The sequence below is a fragment of the Sinocyclocheilus anshuiensis genome, unplaced genomic scaffold (assembly GCF_001515605.1).
Source record: "Sinocyclocheilus anshuiensis isolate Anshui unplaced genomic scaffold, SAMN03320099.WGS_v1.1 scaffold733, whole genome shotgun sequence".
Classification (NCBI taxonomy): Eukaryota; Metazoa; Chordata; class Actinopteri; order Cypriniformes; family Cyprinidae; genus Sinocyclocheilus; species Sinocyclocheilus anshuiensis.
The window spans coordinates 529,585-538,528 of NW_015539923.1; the positions used below are offsets into that span (position 1 = coordinate 529,585).

Genomic DNA, 8,944 nt, shown 5'->3' on the forward strand with positions numbered 1-8,944 from the left:
GTATTTTGAGATAAAACTTCACATACATACTCTGGGGACATCAGAGAACAATTTAAAATATTGTATCAATGCATTAATTCTATGGCACCTTTAAAGGATTAGTTCACTTCCAGAATAAAAATGTCCCTGATAATTTACTCAGACCCATGTCATCCAAGATGTTCATGTCTTTCTTTCTTCAGTCGAAAAGAAATTAGGGTTTTTGAGTAAAACAGTCCAGGATTTTATTTCTCCATATAGTCAATGGGACACCCAACGGGCTGAAGGTCCAAACTGCAGTTTTAATGCAGCTTCAAAGGGCTCTTTATGATCCCAGCCAAAGAATAAGGGTCTTATCTAGCGAAACGATCTGTCATTTTCTAAAAAAAACACTACTTTTTAACTACAAATGCTCGTCTTGCACTGGCTCGGAGATGCGCATAAACATACATAATCATGTTGGAAAGGCCACACGTGGTTAGTTCTTCGTCTGTGTACTTCGGTTCAAAAAGGTACGGTAGGGCGAAAAACTCCATCTCATTTTCTCCTCCAACTTCAAAATTGTCCAACATCGTTTGTAAAGGGCATTTGACTTTCTTTGCACCTTGCTTTGTAAACACTGGGTCGATACTTCCGCCTACGTCACACATGATCTTTCCAACGTGACTACATAATGCGGGAGGTAGAGCTAGTGCAAGAAGAGCATTTGTGGTTAAAAAGTATATACATTTTTTTTTTTTTTTTAAATGGCAGATTGTTTCATTAGGTAAGACCCTTATTCCTCGGCTGGGATCGTGTAGAGCTGCATTGAAACTGCAATTTGGACCTTCAACCTCTTGGGTCCCATTGAAGTCCATTACATGGAGAAAAATCCTGGAATGTTTTCCTCAAAAACCTTAATCTCTTTGATGAACATCTTTGATGACATGGGTGTGAGAAAATCAGGACATTTTTATTCTGCAAGTGAACTAATCCTTTAATTCAGCAAGAACCCCAAACTTTTGAATGGTTATGTATGCAGTGCATATTTAACCAAAGCAGCAAATAGGACAGGTATCTGTGGAAGCTTGTGGAAGTGAGACTCATACCCTCCAGGATGTACACACACTCCTTGTTTGGTGGGTAGGTGTTGGGGTAGTTTGGAGAACTGAATGATCCTCCATTTGCCGTCTGGATCAAAGTTCCGCAGTGAGCCGGTTTCTTATCCTCAACAGCCACATTCTGAGGCAAAGCTAACAGGATACACACACATAAGATGATCTACATTAAAGGTAATGGCTATTAAAGCAAAACAGATGGGAAAGACTCATTAAATGTTCATTTCAATTTCTTGTTCTGTTTCAATCTCTCTCACACTCAAATTTAAACATGTGGCTTTGCATGCGAGTTCCCACTTCAAACCAACCTTGAGTTTTCTGTGCCAGTGCGAAACCCTCCTCTATCAGGATAAGCAGAACCACGGCTGCAAGAAAACAAAAATGGGGCATGTTTACAAAGTCTTGGGCATCTTGGAGTGGTCTTGGACGTTCAGTGAACTTTTCTTAACAAGATACACGCTATGAAGAAATCAAACACAACTCAGATAGCAGGTATGTCAAAAATGTAAAAAGAAGTCTCTTATGTTTACAAGCCTGTAATTACTTGATCAATAATGCAGTAAAAACAGAAATATTAATAGAGAGTTTAAAATAACTGTTTTCTAGTTTAATATATTTTAAAAAGTACTTTATTCCTGTTATGCAAAGCTGAATTTTCAGCATCATTACTCCAGTCTTCAGTGTCACATGATCCTTCAGAAATCATTCTAATATGCCGATTTGCTGCTCAAGAAACATTTAGCCTATTATTTTTATCAATGTTTAAAACAATTGTGCTGATTAATATTTTTGTGGAAACAGTGATAATATTTTTCAGGATTCTTTGATGTTAAGAAAGTTCAAAAGAACAACATTTATTTGAAATAATAATAAAAAAATGTATCTTTCCTAACAATGTAATTGTCTTTACTGTCAATTTTGATCAATTAAATGTTTGCCTACAGAATAAATTTATTCACTTCTTTAAAAAATAAATCAAGCAATCAGTCAATCTCTTACTGACCCCAAACTTTTGAGCTGAAGTGTAGCTCTCTGTTCAGTTAAAGTTACCTGTAAATATAAATGCTTAACTGTTTTCATAATATGAACATTATTATATTCAAACACCTTACTAATTTGTTGTAATTACTGATCTAACACCACATTGTTTTACTCCACACCTGCTTATACTGCTATTTGTCTGCCCTTGAAAACAAGATGTTCACAGTGGGATGTGGATGTTCAGGTCACATTCATCAAGCCTAAAATAAAATTTAACAAGCTCCCAAACTCCTGATCCACACATACAGAGCTGCCAATTCACAAGTTTTTTAAAAGGGAAAAATGACACCAGCCTAAGATCTGAACCCAGAACATTTTGCAATCAGAGCTCAAGCTCAACAGTGAGTTGACATCATTGATGACGCTTGACAACAAAGGTTTTTTTAAATGATTGCAGCACATGTTGGCCAAGGATGTGTTTAGGGACATCACACGTGATTTTCATGACATGAGGGATTGAGAGTTATCTTATCAACCTCTGATATCAAACCAATTCATGTAATTTCATCAAACAGGATGGGAGTGAGACAAATCAACTGAAACCACAAAACAGAACTCTATAACTTGCTCGTGTTTTTGATGTTGTTTCTCACTAAAATACATGGGAATGACCCAAAAACATCAGCCTCTTCAAGCCATTAGCGATTATGACTTGATGAATGAATGTCATGAATACAGTTCTAGGATATGTGGTTTGATTAAGGGTTTGTAGAAGAGCTGTGTGTTCAGCACCAGATGTCCGATCTGCTGTATTTTCACTGACCAACACAGACTGTGGTCAAAGCAGACATTCAATCTGGTTTGATATAACTTTACTAAAGGCTTTCTGGGCTGGCTGATCAAACAACAGTGAAAAGCCAAGAAATAATTCTGTTTTGAACTCTAAATGATGTTATGAGCTGGATGTATGAAAAGATAAAAAAAAATACTATGGTATTACCATGGTTACATTAAAATGCTACGGTATTCTTTTAAGTATCTTGGAGTAACGTAAATATGCACTGTAAAATGTCAACCCATTACAATTGAAATCTTAAGTTCCATTGTTGCATTAATTTTTTTAAAAGGCATAAATTGCATTGAAGGTTATTTTTTTACTTTTGTCCACAAATTTGAATTTGATTAATAGTGAAGAAAATCGATGTTGACACTGAAAACTTATAAAGCTGATAATAATTGACAAATGATTGTGGCAAGTTAAATGGAGGGAGACATGCTATTATGACAATTATTAAAACAATTATGATGAATCTGATACCATCACTGTACCATGGTAAAACCACAGTGCTTTACTGTAATGTACATGACATTGGCTATTCTCAAAACATGTTTGACATTCGCACAAATAAGTTGGCATCAGATTTACAAAGACAAAAGTAGCATTCATTAACAATGAATTAAATTATTGAAGCAACATCAATAATTAAAACATGAACTCACCCTCATGCATTTCCACTTTCACTGTACACTTTTACTCTCGTGAGATTGTGTTATCTACATTTTCAACGACATCAAGTTAGACCGTCGCAATACGGCTCTGCAACAGATTCCATGAATAAAGCAGAATCTTTTTCCTGGAATAAACTGGAAAAAATCCATTTGAAAGCTCTAAAAGAGCACCAAAATAAACTGTATACGCCGAGACGTTTGCAGAAACTCCTGAGCGACGCGCTTCCGAAAAGCCAGTTCTCATTATGACATTGAGGAGGAAAAAGGCTTGCCTCATGAATATTAATTAATTCCATGACCTAAGCGCAGTATGTGCAACTGATTGGCTGATAGGCGCTAAATCTGCACCATTCAACTGCTGATTAATACTCATGAATATTAATTAGGTCAGAGTACATTTGTTCCGCCTTATGTACTGATGCGAGGCGGCACAGAAGCTGCATCTGAAGCTACACATATACTAAGAAAATGTGTATTTACACAGGCTTTTAATGATGCACAAACAAATTATAGTTGCAGAAATATATATTTTTTTACAATATAATATATAACCATAATTAAAAAAAATTGTTTTTATTGCAGATATTTAAAAAATATATTGTCTTTAATCTTCAATTATAAGTATAAATGTGAAATAATTAAATTATACCTAAAAATATGAAACTATAAATTAGGAATTAAAGGGGTCATATGATGCGATTTCATTTTTTCCTTTCTCTTTGGAGTGTTACAAGCTCTTGGTGCATAAAGAAGATCTGTAAAGTTGCAAAGACTAAAGTCTCAAATCCAAAGAGAAATGTTCTTTTTAGCAGCATCATATGACCCCTTTAAATATATACAGCAGCATCCAAACTGCTTTAGGCACTAAGGGCTGAGGTAAGTCAGAGCTGCCAGGCTTTGAAGGCAGGACAGAGTCTGCACAGAGCAGTCTTAAACTGTGTAAAGACGTCTTAGGACAGTTCGTTAATCCTGGTCCAGGAGGGCCCCCAGCACTGCACGTTTTGGGTGTCTCTCTTACTGGACACACATATTTCAGGTTTTGAACGCTCTATTAATAAGCCGATCAGTTATGTTAGATTAGAAGGCATCTGAAATGTACAGTACTCCAGCCAGGACCAGGATTGAGAACCACAGCTCTAGGAAGATTACAAAGATGCATCCACATGACCTAAGTAATATTCACAAGCTAAGTCTTGATAGTAGAATTCATAATATTGCGGATGGGGTCTGCACAGCTGTTGGAAACAAGGGATTTAAGACTTAACACTGGTCTCTCGGAGGGGTCTGTCCCACCCATGAACACCTGATAAGCAGTATGGGGACTGAACTGATGAAGCATGTCGCAGAAGCTGATTACATGGATGCTGTAAGGAGGGATATGAATTCTAATAATATCTGACTTTCAACGCCTGATCACGCAATGCATTGACTGTCAAGGTTTGTCACACACTACGGCTTTAATAACCTTTAAACTTGGCAAGCATCACTATTATTATTGCTCATAAACCCTTGACCTGTAGTATTAAACTTCATAAGTTATCCCACAGTGTTTGTGGTATAAACATGAATGATGCCACAAATCATGTGGCTCTAAGAGATCAGATTTATGATCATTGCTCATAATGTTATAGAGGCTTGGAGGTGGGGATAATCATGGATCCATCTAAACTGGCAAATGTTTACAAATATTTCCCATAATTGTATTTTGAAAGATTCATTATCATTTTCATCCTATGCATGTTAAATACATTTTTGTTTAACTGCGCTAAGCCGACACCATTCAACTGTTGATTAATAAAACTCAATATTAATTATGTCATGTGACTGTTACATCATGTTATGTAGGGAGTCAGCAAAGAAACTGCATCTAAAACTATACATACACTATAAATCTACATGCAGTTTTTTTAAATGATGCACATAAACAAATGCATTAAAAGTTGCAAAAATATTGTTAAAACTTAACCCTAGTATAAAAGGAATAATTCACCCAAAAATATAAATTTGCTCAACATTTACTCACCCTCAGGCCATCCAAGATGTAAATAAGTTTGTTTCTTCGTCAGAACAGATTTAGAGGAATTTAGCATTACCTCTCTTGCTCGCCAGTTGGTCCTCTGCAGTGAATGGGTGCCGTCAGAATGAGAGTCCAAACAGCTGATAAAAACATCACAATAATCCACAAGTAATCCATACTCCAAACCATTAATAAATGTCTCATTGTTTGTGGTACAACTTCGGCACTGTAAAATGGAATAAAGTTTATTAAAGCCTTTTAAATTAAGCTCCAAACCAGTTAAAATATATGCACTGTTTAAATGATCACAGAATAGTTTTCCATTCATGGCCCAACAGGACCATGCCTGCTGACAACTAACATAAAAAGAGCTTTCATAAATAACTTAAGCTGCCAGTGAAGTATGATGGCACTTATTTGCAATTCAAATGAAGCTGAAACTCCCTTTGATCTCTGACAGAGAAGATGAGATTCTCACCTGAGAATAGAGATTCTGCCACATTCATTTACAATGGCCTAGATAAGGCAATGAAGCCACTCTGTGCTGAAGTCAACCACCGAGGTAACCATTGAGGTATAGGATCTACACTTGGCCAGGTTTACCTACCGTGTGTTACTTAACAGAATAATACATAAATGCATGGATGGATGGTTTGAAGATGGTTTGTCAAACAAAACAGGCAAAAATATTAATGAATGACATTTTTTTAAACAGCGGCTACTGTATGTGCACAGGTTTGTTTCACTATTCCCTTAATATTGTGTAATGAGGTAATTCCCCTGTAATGCTGTACAAAATCTTATATGTAATATAATCTGAAGATGCAATTAAACATCTATATGAAATCACATTTATTTTATATAACACTCAAAAAGAGCATCAGTTAGGCATGGCATTTTTCTGAAGCATCTAAGTTAATGACTTCTGTGTATTTGTCTGCATGTGATTACAGATCTAAGTCAATCTTGCTGTCGCGTCTGGTTGAGTGTTGAAGGATTAAGAAAAGAGTAAAATCTTTTTGTTAATCTGGTGCTTTGTAGAGCGAGAGAGAGAGGGAGAATTTGCTAGTTGATTTCCTGTCAGCAAACTTAATTTCAAAACAGCAAAAAAAAGAATGCAGTGTCATGTATGACCTGCCAGTGAAACCAGACATGTAAAGCGTTTTACTTAATTATATTTATATTAATAAACATGAATATTAGTAATATTTAAACAATCTAAATTAATTAAAAGAACATTTATGTTTGTGTTTAAAACTATAAAGTATGTATAGCTAAGCCAACTGAATTTTAAGAGTGGAAGAAAGACCATAGAAGACGAGTAAACTTAACCCAAACACTTATGACAGCCATATGGCCACACACACACACACACACACACACACACACACAGTGTATTAAATCTTTTACATTCTCCGAGTAGCTGTTCAGCCAAAGGTTTTGCATCCTTCAGATTCATCAAAACAGTCTCATCCTACTGTCATCTTTCTCTCTAATACACACTCAACATGTAGTCCCATAATGCACAACCACAATATCCTCTTATCAGAATCAGTAACATTACATGCTTCATATATGATCCTTAATATCACCTGATATTTTATATGTATATATTTCAAACTCACAGCACAGAACACATGGTAGATAAACCCTGTATAGCCAGCCATATGTGTATGTGATTTGAAGGGTTAAATCCAGGAAACACTCTGGATTAGACTATAACATGTGACAGCGCACACAATCTGATTCCAATATGACATTGAAGATACAAGCCATTTTCTTCATATATTTTAATGGATGTGTGATGTTGACTTTGCTAATGTCCTCGTGGTTCTCATAGCATTCTTTATAATCGCATAAATCCTTATTGTCACACGGTGTTATTTACTGAACTGAATTGATCTATCTATCTATCTGCAAAATTCTCTAATTTCCTAATTTAGCTCACAACAAATAATTTAAATAAAATTGGCATATATATTAGCAATATTAAAAATGGCAGTATAGCGCAAACGATCTATGTATCTGCCGCACTCAGATTTTCACTGAAAGACCGAAATGAAGGCAGCTGGCCTCTCTCCGAGAGAACATGGGGAGTGAGATCTCAAGCAATCTGAGACTTCAGCAAATCTCTCATCCCTCAGACTAAAAATAACCTCAAAATACATTAAAGCCACCAGCAACCCACTCACCCCAAAGAGGTCAGAAACACATCTTCACTGCTGTTAGTATAAAGTTGGTATAGGTAACTTTTCTTTTACTAGTCTATCCTGAAAATTAAAATCTCAAAACTTTTAAGTCATATCCTTATTTACAGCGGACCACATCCGTTAGATGTTTGAGCTTATAATCTTGAGATGAAACGTGACCTTGGTGGAAAGGCAATGATTTCTGTAGAAATCTCTATGTCAATCTCAGTCGGTTTATAAAATCCCATGAGTTACATCATCAGACACATCTATGGCTGCACATGTGCTCAAAGACACTATGGATAAAACCCAAGGCATTATCATTTCACATGCTCTGAATGACAATGAAACTCTTATTTCTGGCTGGACTGGTATGACAGCATCCGCTGCATCTAAAGATTTTTGGCTTTACTTTGCAATAAAATAAACATAAATGCACACTATTTATGTGTTTCTCTGTTGTTGTTTTTTAAATAAGGAAATCTAATCTATGTGTATGTTATTTCCTTCTCAACAGAAGGAAATGTATAATCTAAGTGGTGAGAGGACAATTTCAAAACAAAAACACGCTAGCACTCCAACTCTGCTACCGTCTTTCCTCCCAAACATATGTTTCTAATCATCTCTGGGTATTTACTTTCTGTGCAAAGAGCTTCCTCCGAAAAAGGACGGAAGGGCATGAAAATGTCATGACAGACACTGAGCGAGGAATCAGAATGAAGGGACTGAGAGTCTTAAGAGTGATAACAGCTTCATCTCTGTCTCTCACACTCATTACACAAGCAGATAGTTCTCACAGCTCTGCAATTACTGCTTCAGCTGTACAATCACTGCTTGCAACAACAGCTGCCACCATCCATAGCAAAAACACAGCTGACTGCACACACAAACAAGAGAGAGATAAGGATAGAGATGAAGTTGCATGAATGTGGTATCTAGAATATTAAAAGGAAAGACATAAACCAATGCTTTAATCTCAGGGTCATATAGGGTAATTTGTAAATAAATAAAAAATCATCAGATTACTATTACACATTACACTGCCAAAATGATCCACAGCTCTGTGTCTCCATCTTGTGGATAATTTCTTATAGCAGCAACAGCAGCAAAAAATAAAAATAAATAAATGTGGCATTATAAAATAAAATATTACGAAATATAGAAATATGGGG

The 8,944-nt window shown here is 35.9% G+C and overlaps 1 pseudogene; it reads right to left on the reverse strand.

The window, feature by feature from the left end:
- LOC107686612 (neuropilin and tolloid-like protein 2) overlaps nt 1-3,771 on the reverse strand; it is a 10,684-nt pseudogene extending 6,913 nt beyond the window's left edge.
- Nucleotides 3,772-8,944: the final 5,173 nt, after the last annotated feature.